This window comes from Eucalyptus grandis, chromosome 9 (genome assembly GCF_016545825.1).
Source record: "Eucalyptus grandis isolate ANBG69807.140 chromosome 9, ASM1654582v1, whole genome shotgun sequence".
NCBI lineage: Eukaryota > Viridiplantae > Streptophyta > Magnoliopsida > Myrtales > Myrtaceae > Eucalyptus > Eucalyptus grandis.
This window is the reverse complement of record NC_052620.1, coordinates 8,385,169-8,397,721: the sequence shown is the minus strand read 5'-3', so window position 1 is coordinate 8,397,721 and position 12,553 is coordinate 8,385,169. Positions and strand designations below refer to the sequence as shown.

At 36.5% G+C, this 12,553-nt stretch overlaps 1 pseudogene; it reads left to right on the top strand.

Annotated features, from left to right (window-relative positions):
- LOC104420219 overlaps positions 1 to 12,553 on the top strand; it is a 36,252-nt pseudogene that overhangs the window by 19,059 nt on the left and 4,640 nt on the right.

Sequence of the window (12,553 nt, the reverse complement as noted above, 5' to 3'; positions counted from 1 at the left end):
GTCATATTTGGAGGGACTTTGGGAGAAACTCTACCATAAAGCAATTCAAAAAAAAAAGAGAAAAGGAAAGAAAAAAAAAAAGAAAAAAAAAGAATGATGATATATGGCGGCAGAAAAATTATCTTGAAAGAGTGAAATTGGACAGTGACATTGGCTCTAATTAGATCCTAGAAATCAACGTGTTGATGGGTGATTTGAGCTTAAAATTCCCGTTATCTCACCTTTAGCCCAGCCTTATATTACAACCCGAGAAAAGTCCTATTGATTTTTGATTGGATAATTAGCTTACATTAGTGGAGAGAGGAATGAAAAGCAAACCTATGAGATTTGGTCATAATTATTGAGAATTTTGAGAGGTTGCATGTTAATGTGAATTTATTTGGATTGCATATAATTCGAAAAAGATTAGGACTTTCACACACACTTGGATCATATAGTTAGAATTGGTCTTAATTTATAAATCGATTTCAATGTTTTGATGAAATTTGTGTTTTTCTTTGAATTGTGAATTTGAGCAATTATGGAAAGATGTCATAGAGAAGGTTGTTAGGTTGAGTATGTGTTATGTCTTGATTTTGCTCGAGGACTAGCAAAATGTTAAGTTTGGGGTTTGATAACTCTATAAAAATAGAGTTATTTTACCTATTTTAGGCAACAATTAATGCATTATCTATGAGAAAATATTTGAATTTCCTTCTGATTATTTAAATTTTCCTTGTTTATGCAGAATAATGAGATATGGAGAAGATAAGGAAAAGAAGGGCAATTATCAAGAATTCAAATAAAAGTAGCGATGGAAGATGGATATCAAATCAGGAAATTCTTAATTTTGTTCCCTAATGTTATCTACAAGTAGATATTTTAGATTTCCTATAAATAGGAAGAGAGAGCAGCTAGGGTTTAGGGGGTAGATCGTTTTCCATTGTTCTGAGAGTTTTCAAGTATTTTGAAGAGAAGACAAAAGTGGTGATAGAATTCTTGTCCTTTGATTCAAGATGCTGGGTTTGATCTATATTTCTATTTTTATTTCTTATTCTACTATGTTCTAATTTTCTTTTGTTAGGGCTACGATGTAGCCTAACCATGATGATATGAATTTCATGATTTTTATGTTTTACAATTGATTTCATTCATGTGAGTTATATATTATTGCGTTTACTGCTTTTGAGTGACTGGCCACCACTTGAATGATCTGATGTGCATGTTTGAGGCGAGAGGTGATAATATGCAATTGCTCATTATAATATATAACCATGAATTAAACGTGGATAGAAATATACCGCGTTATTTGTGTAGCTTTCGGTGATAAGGTGATCCAAAAGACTCATTGTAAACCGAGAATATTCATAGTTTTTAATGCACTCATGTTTATTTTAATTCACATAGAGATATAGTGGATTAATAAGCTGAGTAGTTTTGCTATACCTAGAGATAGGATAGTAAATAAATTAGGAAATTCTGCTATCACATGTTTGATATCGTTCTTGTATTCACAACAATCTGAATATCATATATAGTGGTTATGGTGAAAACGGATGCTCTAACATATTTATCTGATCGATTTACTGCATTTAGTCTACAAATTTCGTTTTTAATTCATTCTTAATTATATTTTGATTTGTTAGATAAATTTTAGAATTAGTCTATTTTAGTATTTAATTGGTTTATTAATCATCGATCTCCGTGGAACGATACTTTATCTCATCATTATATTACTTGTTCGATACGTGCACTTGCGTTTAGAATTTTACGAACAAAACCTTCTTTTTACGCACAATGGAACGGTTGGGAATTGCCCCTGCTGGGTCGGCAGAAGAGGCAATGGCAAATATTCCAATCGATCCACGTGTTGGAGGGCTGAATCAGCCAGATGGGAATGATGATGACAAGTTGTACAGTCAGTTTCAACCGAGAATGGGTGTTGCGGCAAAAATTCGGAGCAAAAGGACAGACTTGTTTCGATCGGAGGAACACAAGCATCTATACTCTAAGTTGTTGAAGCGTGGAGTCATAAACCCTAGAAGTGTGGATTTTGATTTCCTTGACGCTGTGAACGTTAATTAGAGGGAAAAATTCAGTCTTCTTCAACTTGAACAGTTCTGTTCTGAATCTACATAAGCCTATGCTGAACTCACTGCATACTTCTATTCGAATCTCAGTTTCTTAGATGCGAATAGATTCTCTTTTAGTGTCCGAGATCAGGACTATGTGGTGGATATAGATATGTTGGCTGATGTGATTGGGGTTGAGAGAGAGAGATATCAACCTATCAATGTCTCTATTGCTCGTGCTACGTTGGAACTTGTTAAGGATAGAAGGACAGAGGGAAAGGTTTCCTACTCGAGGATGAGTGCGTTCAACATTCTGCTTCACAAGATTGTGATCAATTGCCTCAGACCAAAAGCTACTTCAAAGACTGATGTTTCAAACTCAGAGGCAAAGCTGATGTATGCCATCAATGCTGGGAAAAATTTCTCTCTTCCTCACACTATTATATTCCACATGTATAGAGCAGTGGTGAAGGACAATGGTCAACTTCCTTATCCAGCTCTTGTGGCAAAATTATTCAGACATTTGAATGTTCAGCCTCCCCGGATTCTCTGTGTTCAAACTTGTGATCAAATGGTAGTGAGACTGAAAATGGTGTCTAAAATGCGTCTGAAGGAACTCAACAAGGCGTTTGAGAAATTCAAGGAAAAAACCCCTGTCAAAACTCATCAAATCTCTTCGGCAGCAAAAAGAAAAGGGAAGGAGCCCATGGTTGCTCCATCCAAGAAAAGAAGAGATCTCATTGTTGAGGATGAAAAAGATGAGGAAGACATCACCATTACTGCAATGGCATTGAAGAACCTAAGTCATTATGTACCATAATCAATGGAACGACAAGAGAAAGACACAGAACAGAGGACTGGAGAAAGAGACGATTTGGAAGCAAGAGAGAAAGAAACAGAGGAGAGAGAAGCTGAAGAAAAAGATGCAGAGGAGGAAAGAATTGAAGAAGAAGAAGAAGAAGAAGAAGAAGAAGAAGAAGAAGAAGAAGAAGAAAAGAAAAGGAAAAAGGAGATCAAGAGGAAGGAAAGCATGAGGAACACTTTTCTCCACCTGAAGGCATGGAAACAGGGGGAGATCGTGAGAAAAGATGAATGTCCTCATATCCTGCTACCAGTGAAGGAGTCAGCCGCTCTCTAGCAGATCCAGAGGACATCTATGCCTCTCAATTTCCTGAGGAAGGACATGATGTTTCATCGCCCAATCTGCGTGACTATGCTGATTTGCCATCGTTTGCCTTTACTCCATCTGATCGTGCAGAAGCCAGTACGCAGACTGATAATTCAGCAGATTTTCACATAATTCTTGATGTTCTCTTAGAAATGCGGGGTTAGATATTTGCTCTGGGATGCGAAGTACAGAATTTGCAGACTGCAAGTCAAGCTTCTTCAATTTCTTTGAATGATCATATCCAAGCCCTTGCTCTTCAGATTCAAGCAAATGCTAAGGGTGAAGAGGTGGCTCAACTGAAGGAAGAGTTGACAAAGCTAGAAGGCATTGTCCAGTCAATGGGAGATTTACAGCTTGTTCGTGTTCCCAAGCATTCTTGATTCCATCTCAACCTTTTTTATGATGACAAAAAAGGGGAGAGATGTGATTTGAACTTTGAACCTTGAACTTTTTTGAACTTGATCTTGAACTTTTGATTTGTTTTGATGTTTGACTTGACTTTTGTGTCTGGCTGTGGACTGGATTTGGGATTTTGGATTGACTGCTTATATTAAGTACTATTGATATCTTATGGATGGCTTTACTCATATGCAAGACTAACCTATTTTATGTGGTTGCAGATTCTAGTGTTATCAATAAGCCATTTATCTTTATGCGATATCCATATTTGCTTGAGTAAAGTTTTGCAGGTCAAAGTTATCCAAATCTGTAGAAAAGTTTTGTCACTATCAAAAAGGGGGAGATTGTTGGAGAAATCTTCCTGAAGTATTTTGAAGCTGACAAAACGTTTCCATCAGTCTAGTCTGAAGATTTGCAGACTCTACTATTTAAAGTCTGAAGACCTACGGACTGCCAGACTCAAGACTCAAAGTCTATTCTCATTGACAGTTTCTAATCCGTCAAAGAATGACTATCCAAGACTGGATGTTTCGTTAAGGATTTGACCTTATCAACTAGAGAAGATCTCTTGGCTGGATATGACATAACGGAATCCTTTATTGACTCAAAGATTGAGGATCCCATGATTGGCGAAGTATACTTGGAAGGTTCTACTTATGGAAACCGAGATCCTGATTGTATGGACGAGCAGGATTGATGGGCTATCGACATGTTCCTTAAATAGCTCGAATGATCTTCCTAATTGATTATGTCCAACGGGAATATTGGAAGAATTCTTTTCGTAAGTGCCAACGAGTATGATGGCATAAAGGAGTATATAAGGAAGACGTTTCAGTTGTTCGAGTGTGTGCACGATAGAAGAATTCCAAAGTCTGAAGCTCTTTGTTCTTAGTCAATTCATTTTTTGAGCGAAATCTTGTACGCAAAAAAGAGTCCATATTCTTGAGAAACCTTGAGGAAGTGTAGTAGAGTATCTACATTGTGGAATCAAGGGAGAGTCTTGCTGTAACAACTCTTTTATTCATAGTGAAATCTAGCTGGTGGGCTGTCAGTGCGGAAGAGTGGACGTAGGCTTGGAATAAGCCGAACCACTATAATTTTTGTGTTCATTTTCTCTTCCCTACTCTCTGCTTTACTTTGATCATAATTCGCTTTGTTAACGAAAAGAGAACTTCATTTCTATTGTCTGCTTAGTATTGCTCTCTTATCTCGAGAAAATATTTTTTACACCTATTCACCCCCCCTCTAGGTGCTTATACTAACTATCTCAACTATGCTTGTGACTGTCATGAGCCAAAGAAGGTAGTCACCCCTTGTACTCTTAAGAACTTTGCTAATGTGTCAAGTTCTGTATATTTAACTGAATCTAATCTTTTGTGGACTGTAGATTCAGGAGCGACAGACCATATAGCGAAGGATAGAGAATCCTTCGTGGAATTCTGACGAGTACCAATTGGAAATAAGTGGATCTATGTAGGAAACAACTCCAGAGCCGAAATAAAAGGAATTTGCATCTGTCAGTTAAATATGCGTGATGGACACACTTTGTTCCTACATGACGTGTTTTATGCTCCAGAGATTCGTCGGAATTTAGTGTCCGTTTTAGTATTGGTTAAACTTGGTTTTAATATGAACATCCATAATAATGGTGTGGATTTGTATTTTGATACAAATTATTATGGTCGTGGTTATTTTCTAGATGGTTTTATTGTATTAAATATTGACTATGGTAATGCCAATGTTTGTTATTCCCTTTTTTTTCACGTCTCTTAATTTATATGATAATTATGTGAATGTGTGGCATGCTAGACTTGGTCATATTGGCCAATAACATATGAATAGATTAGCCAAAGTGGGCTTGTTGGGGAACATGGAAAAAGTCAATTTGCCTATGTGTGAACATTGTCTAGTAGGGAAAACGACAAGGAAACCATTTGAAAAAAGTAAAAGAGCTGAATTTCCTTTGCAATTAATCCATTCTGACGTCTGTAGTCCAATGAATGTGAGAGAAAGGCATAAGGCTGTTTATTTCATCACATTTATAAATGATTATACTCGATTTGGATATGTTTATTTGATTTCTCATAAATCTGAAACATTAAGTTCTTTCAAAAGGTTTATGAACTTGATAGAAAATCAATTAGATAAGAAAATAAAAATATTGAGATTTGATCGAGATCAACAATATTTATCTAATGAGTTCAGAAAATTATGTGATGAAAAAGAAATAAAAAGACAATTGTCTATTCCATATGCTCATCAACAAAATAGTGTTGTGGAGAGAATGAACAAAACCCTACTGGAAATAGTTAGGTCCATGATAGCACATGCTAATTTACCTATCACTTTTTGGAGTAATGTGTTATTAACTACTGCCTATATACTTAATCGGGTGCTTTCCAAATCAGTTACTTCCACTCCATATGAGTTATGGACAAGAAGAAAACTAGACCTAAGTTTTCTTAAGTCATAGGGTTATGCTGCCTATACTCATGAGCCCTCTCACAAGTTTGAGAAATTGGGTCCCAGAAGAAAGAAGAATATTTTCATAAGATACTCTGAACACTCGAAATGGTATGTGTTCATAGGTAAGCAGGAGTGTGGAAGTATAATTGAATTCGAATCACTGGATGTCACATTCTTATAAAATGAATCTCCTAAGAATGGCGAAATAGATGAGAATTACTCCCTATTCAAAACCTTGGATCAAGATAATGAACTTAGTGGAGTTTGTCCAAGTTGGATTAATATGAGAAGTGATGAATTTAATTCAATTCACTCTCAATTACAACCACATGATGAGATGATATCGTCATTATCTAATTCGAGTGGGAGCATGATGGGGAATGATGTACAAAGTGTATAATCTCCCATACGGCGAACAAGTCGCAAAAATATTCCCCGTCGACGTTTTGACATTGAATGGGAAACTTTTATGATTGCTCCACAGGATAAGGATGAGCCAAGAAATATTAATGAGGCTCTAAATTGCCCTAATAAGGAAAAATGGATGCATGCAATGGAAGAGGAGATGGAGTCAATGAAGTGGGTTCTCAAAATAAAGCATAAAACTAATAGCTCAATAGAAAGACATAAGGCTCACCTTGTAGCAAAGGGGTATAATCAACAGGAAAGAATTGATTATGAAGAAACATTTTTTCCTGTAGTGAGGTTTACCTCGATTCGCATTATTCTAGCAATAGTGGCTAGTATGGATCTTGAGTTACATCAAATGGATGTAAAGACTGCTTTCCTCAATGGAGAATAAGAGGAAGAAATATATACAAACAACCTGTTGGTTTCATTATGGAAGGCCAAGAAGGAAAGGTATGTCGACCTTTGAAATCCATATATGGCCTTAAGCAGTTGTCGAGACAATAGTATATACGTTTTCATAATGCCATAATGGCATATAATTTTACAATGATAGATGAGGATCATTGTGTATATATCAAAAGATCCAAAGATCAATTTTACGATCATATCATTATATGTTGATGATATACTAATTGCTGGAAGCAATATGGAGTTTGTTAATACTGTCAAGAGTTGATTATCTTCTAACTTTGAGATGAAAAATATGGGTGAGGTTGCATACATTCTTGAAGTTAAGATTTTAAGAAATCGTTCGAAGATATCCTTATCTCTTTCACAAGAAACATACATCAATAATGTTCTTGAATGATTTCGTATGCAAGATTGTAAACCCATAGATACTCCTATTGCAAAAGGTGAAGGATTAAACCATAAACTGTATCCAAGAACTCCACAAGAAAATGAACAAATGAAACATGTTCCTTATGCTAGTGCTATGTGTCACGACCTCTTTTTTTCCGTCCGGGGAAAAAGAAGAAAGGTTTAGGGGTATTTGCCTAAAGAGGCGGACCAATGGCCCTAAATTAGACACAGGCTCTCCCAAGCCCATACCTCGCGCGACGTTGGATTTTGTTTTTTAGTTCTTAACAACCTAAATATTTTTAAGAGTCGCCACTAGCCTATTGGGGTCAGCTAGAAACCAATCGAGACACGGGAGTGTTGTCTCGATTCCTACGCAACCAGAGATTTCTAGGAACGGGGACTTGTTTATGCTAATGTTTCTATTAGCGCCCTTGCGGTACCACTAACTTGAAAGGTTGTTTATCTAAATGGCCATACAATCTTGATCGTCAATTATAATCTTTATGAAACCACTAAGTGTCCATGCAAATGTTTTTGTAGTTTTTTTTTTTTAATATCTAGACTAATCCCAACATAATTTAGAAGAGAAATTTACACTCAAAATAATGAAAAGCGGCACCTAAGTAAACATCCAAGAAATTGAAATGACTTGAAAATAAACGCGGAAAAGGTAAACCCGATACAAGTCGGGCAAATAATATTACATGGCCTTGTTATCACGCCCCGGGACAGGACCCCCATGAGCAAAATGAGAATTCAAATATGCATGAAATTACTTTAAATAGTTTTAATCTACGCAAAATGGATTATTTACAAAAATGGTTATAAAATACCAAAAAAGCATTAAATTAGGAAAATGACCTTTTAAAATTAGGAAAATTTCATATATGTCATTTCTATCCTAATTTGGTACTATCTAACATTTTTGATGTTTTTGAAATTTTCATATTTTTCTCTTTTTTTTAATTATTTTAAAAAAATAATAATAATAACTCCTTAAACCGATCTATGCTAACATGGAAACAACACAGCACATGAATATCACAATAACCGGGCTCAAATCGACCGTTTCAAGATCGAAACTTAATTTGCGCATTTCGTTGAACACTTGGCGTGCATCAAATCATCCCGAACCAGCTTTCTCGGGCCATGTTTGTGGCCTTCAATCTCAACGCATGAGCAATATTATGTGGAACTAAAACATCAATGTTAAACTACCACATGCAAAGATTAAGATTAGATAAAGATCATAGCCTGAAACACACAAGAACCAAGCTGAAATCGTCCTCCAATATGCGAGTTCGAGCGAATTTTGCAAATCTGGGTTTGAACCCAAGTCAAGCAAACAGGTTGAATGCCCATATTCAAGCCCCGACACTCATCACGTCCGAGATCTAAGGGAAACACTACTTAATCCAAGTGAAAGTAGGTAACATAAGCTTTCAAATGCAACAAACATCATAGAGAATGACCCACCGAACAACATCAAAACGACCTCTCCAAGAAGCACACATGCAACACTCTTGAAGAGATTTCAAACACTTAAGAAAAATTTCAGCCTCAGAAATCAGTTTTCCAAGCTGGTTTTCCTCTTGATTTTCATGATTAAGACATGCTCAAAATCCAAAATAAGTACATCTAGGATGCTTACCTTGCTTCCTAGTTTTCTTTTCAAGTGGTTCTTGGCCGATGAAACTGACAAATTATCCTCGGGGGCCTGTGGAAGTTGGCTTCTTCAAATGGAAATGAGATCTGCAAAAAAAAAAAAAAAAGAATTGACAACGAAGGTTTTCGTTGACCTCTAACATTAGACTTCAAGATGTATTTTGTTGGAAAAATTGATACCAAGCCAAACCATATGTATTCTAGTTTGGGGTAAAAGTCAATATTTTCCTCATTTATCTCTCAACTTTTCAAAAACACCGGCTTTCCCTCACTCGTGACCAACCAGTCTCAACACTTAAGAAAAATTTTCGGAGGACTTTCTTGGCCCGCCAGGAGGGCACTATTTCGGGGGGCTTTAGGAGGCCTTCCCGATCTCCATTTGGGACGTGCGACCTATGGTTGGAAATATATTTGAATGATGTTTCACTCTCTAGTTGAAGGTTTTGGCTAATTTGGGCCTCCGGTGTGTGAAAATCTCACTTTTCTCTCTCCAGGTCGGTCTGGAATTTCTGGGTTTCTCTTTTTTGGAGTTGCTTCTGAGGGCTTCTTTGGGGATCGACTCCGAGCTCTCTCCTCTCCCTCTCGTCCCCTCTCTCTCCTCCCTTGAAATGAGCTCATTTCGTAGATCTTATCCCCTGAATTAGAGGATTTTGGGTCAGCCTTTTGTCCACCTACCAGGCCTGTCAACAGGGCTACTTCACCCACTCTCTGACTTAGCCAATTTTTTCAATTCTGCAGCTGTTGAGTGCGCAGGTTTTGCTGCGATTTTCCGGTGTTGTCAGCAGCTTATCCCTGGCGATTTTTCGTCCACTTGCAGTACCAATGATGGTCTTCCATCACGTGCAGAGATCGGGCTGGTTGGGCAGGTGAGGAGGATATGGTGGGGCCACCAATATGCCTACTTAGCAGCTCCGAATTAAGACCTAATCGTGGGCTGGGTTTTGGTAACTAGTTTGAGTGCTTTAATCCATTAATTTGGCTGCGGTTTTTGATCAATTAGCAAGTAAATGTATAGTAGTTTAAGATCTCGACCGGATTTTGCAATTTTGCCCACCCAAGTTTGCAAAAAGGTCCCTCAAAGTTAGCCATTTTCTTATCCGAAAATACCCAATTCAAGGCAAATTTGGTCTTTTTGGCTTGATTTGATTGATTCGAGTTGGCCCAAATTCAATTTCAACTTAATTGGTGACCAATATGATGATTTACGGGCTCAGGCACAAATTTTGCAAAATTTGCGAATTGGTCTCAACTTTTGGAAATTGGATTTTGGCCCCAATTTGCCATTTTAATTCCAATTTGACCTCTTGGGCTTGGCTAGTCACATTTAGATCATTGGCCCCAACTTTTTTTCTTTTTTTCTTTTTTTTTTTTTAAACTTTTTTTTATTTTTATTTTTTTGTAAGGAAAAACATCTTCCATTTAACATGAAATATTTTTGGGCAAAAATTTAGGTGTCAACACTATGGGATGCTTAATATATGCTACGATGTGTACAAGACCTAACATATGTTTTGCAGTTGAAATTTTGAGTAAATACCAATCCAATCCAAGTCAAGCACATTAAAAAGCCATTAAAAGAATACTGAGGTATCTGAAAGGAATTGCTTATTACAAGTTGAATTACTTGAAGGCTATTCAGATGCTAATTGGAGATGAGATTTAAATGAAAGAAAATCTACCTCTGGTTTTGCTTTCTTACTGAATAATGACGCCACATCTTAGAGTAGTAAGAAGCAAATGTGCAAAGCCTTATCCATGATGGAAGCTGAGTTCGTGGCATTATTAGCAGCAGTACAAGAAGGTGTTTGGCTTAAAAGATTTTTGGATCATTTATGTGTTATTGGGTATGCTGCAAATCCATTATTGGTTAACTATAATAGTCAAGCAATTATAGCGTACACCAAAGATCCAAAATATCATGGCAAGAACAAATATATAGATACCAAGTATAATTTTGTCAAATATATGGTTGCACGAAGATATGTGAACTTACAGTACATATCTATGCATAAAATGGTAGCAAATCCTATAACAAAGCCAATACATAGAGATGTGTTTTGTGGTCATGTAAAATCTTTAGGACTGCATAAAGGCTGATGTACTGAATATTATAATTTCCATGAAGTGTTCACATTCAATGAATTTGTGTTCTTTTCATTAATTAATACCCATGAATCTTTGTTTGACATGTATGCCTCTTAATGCTCAGTGTATTATATAAAATTGAGAAAGTATGTCGAACAGATAAGAGATTAGCCCACTCACACAGGTAATTGCATCTATTTACTATGTGATAAATAGAGATAAGACAGTTTTTAAACTTATTATCTAAGTGATAATCAAGATCTCAAACTTAAAAATGTATGTCACTTTAATTAAGTGTTAAGATAATGACATAATATTTACTATGTCTGAAAGTAAAATAACCCATATATTTTACTTTATCTATCTATGATACCAAATGTGAGTTTTGATGAATTCTGTAAATGAGTAGATATGTAAACTCAAGTTAGCCATTGGGTATGTCTGAACTATCATATGTACGGTATTAAAGGTTTAGACATACGCTCCATGGGAAATAAGTTAAATACCGTAATACGTATTTCATACTATGTATGCACGAGACGACCAATAAGAGTGGCAAAAGCTTGATTTCAACTTTTATGCCGTGTGAAACTCTTGAGGAAAACGGTTCCTTAATTTAGTGCCATCATGACTCTTACTTATTCTCAAGATTTCTATTCAGTGATTGATATCTTAAGATGTTGCCAATGATCATGAATTGATTTGATCTGATAGAACATTTCTAGAAAAGCAAGTTGAATTGAAATTGAGAGTTTGAATAAAAGAGGAAGATCGAATATGGAGAATCACATTCTAAGTTTTGTATTCACTGGTCGACTAATTATGACTGTCTTTGGGACAATCATAATTGTGAATACAATATATCATTGTTTTAAATGAGATCAAGAGAGATATAAATGTGATCGATCGATCTAGGGTACTGCATACTAAATCTACTCAAAGTGGGATGCCCATTATGAGCTGTTATATATTCCTAACAGATATATGGCAACAAGCTCTCAAAGTATGTTGGTCACACGGATTATTCACCGGTATGAATGTTGCAGAGAGGTAAGGAGGATCTTGTTCGGCCCACCATGTGTGAGTGGGAGATGATGGGTTTAGTCTATGACTTGATTGGCCTAAGTGGGCCCGTCCGCCCATGTTGGGCCTAAAAGCCCGGCCCACAAGATAAGGGCCCATGGAGGAAGAGTTGAGATATGAAAGGTTATGTCTTTTGGGGGAAACATTTTTACGTTGAGAGGTTATGTCTTTTGGAATAGGCGTTTTAAGGGAAACAACGTATTCTCAAGGGGTACGTTCAATTAACCCTCTCTCCCTCACTTGAAACGAAATTACGTATGTTTTCTCTCTCTCTCTCTCTCCCTTGAAGAAGCGAAAGAACAGTACGTTCCCAAAAACAACGTTTTTCTCCCCCTAATAGCAATAGTACGCTCATCGGTAGAACGGGATCAGGATTCTTCCTCAAATTTCAACAATGGTGTTTAATCTGTGGATAATAAGGTAC